Source organism: Cynara cardunculus (genome assembly GCF_001531365.2).
Source record: "Cynara cardunculus var. scolymus isolate 2C chromosome LG 2, CcrdV1, whole genome shotgun sequence".
In the NCBI taxonomy this organism is placed as follows: domain Eukaryota; kingdom Viridiplantae; phylum Streptophyta; class Magnoliopsida; order Asterales; family Asteraceae; genus Cynara; species Cynara cardunculus.
In genome coordinates, this window is record NC_037529.1 from 48,131,713 (window position 1) to 48,132,956 (window position 1,244).

Here is a 1,244-nt window from a genome sequence, read left to right on the forward strand (position 1 = left end):
AGATTAATTGGGCATAGTCAAGAGGCAGATTAAAGTATATCCCATACATGATTGAAATCATGGCATGGGATGTTTGGTCGTGGCTTCCAACTTTGCCAGTTAAGCAACAGTTGATTATAGAGAAAAGGGTGTTCCAAAGAGGGGGTAAATTCTTACGCCGAAATTGGGTTCTTTTAGAGATAGGGGTTGTGTAAGAGTGGAATTCCAAAAATTTAATGAGCTCCTCATCTGAGGGAGTAGCAGCAAAAGAATTCAGATTCAATTGGGTGAGAGAGGGGAGGTGAAGAGCAGTTCGAAGGGTCTCAACATTCAACTCCAGTGGAACCAAAGATTTGTTCACTGGGTGAGAGGCATAACCAACAATGGTTAGCCCTAAGTTATCTAAGGTCGTTAGATAGGTGCTAAGAAGGAACTGGGTGATATAGGTTTCAGATGTGGGGCGTGTAGCAGTTAAAGCATAAAAAAGTGGATGATTTTTTAAGAATTCAGATGAGAGTATAGGTGGATTCGGGAAAACCTGATAATGATGGGACGAAGAAGTAGTTGTTAGGCTTCTTCACCAGTACGATTTTCTCGTATTTATTCTGAACAAAAGAAAGAGCATGCGAGGTTAAAGCTTGCTCTTGGGTGACCTCGTTGTCACTTGAGACGTTGACGGACTGGGTGGATGCACTTGAAGAAGACATAGTTGCAGGTTTTCTTTGTGAGAGAGAGTTGCAGGTTTTCTGGGTTCGTAAGAGAGTTATGAGAGCGTAAGGTTTAAAATGGGGGGAAAGAGGGTATTTATAGGTAGGGGATTTTAAAAAAATTGAACCGTCAAAGGTAATGATTGACTTTGGGTGAAACGGTTCATAAAGTTATGACACGCCGTATTAGGAAGACGCACGATTGATGACGTGCGCTCCCGTTTTCTGACACGCGCGTGTGAGTTCTTACCCTTATCCGCAGAACCACGCGCACCATATCAATAGACGAGAACTATCAAGAGAGTTCTGTCAGAGGCCTAAGGGTTACAGAGCCTCTGTGATATTTGTCGGGYCTTYTTTCAAGTGTTTCACCTTTATACCTAAACGGGTTTTATAAAAATCCACAGAGAGATCAGTATATGCTCAACTTAACTCACAGAGCCTCTGTTCGAAGCACCAGCGGTTCTAATGAGATGACCTCTGAGAACATGATACTTAAAACGTTTTTGCACCTTCTGTGGTTTTAAGTTTAGAAAACTCCCCCTCTGAGCCAGCTTC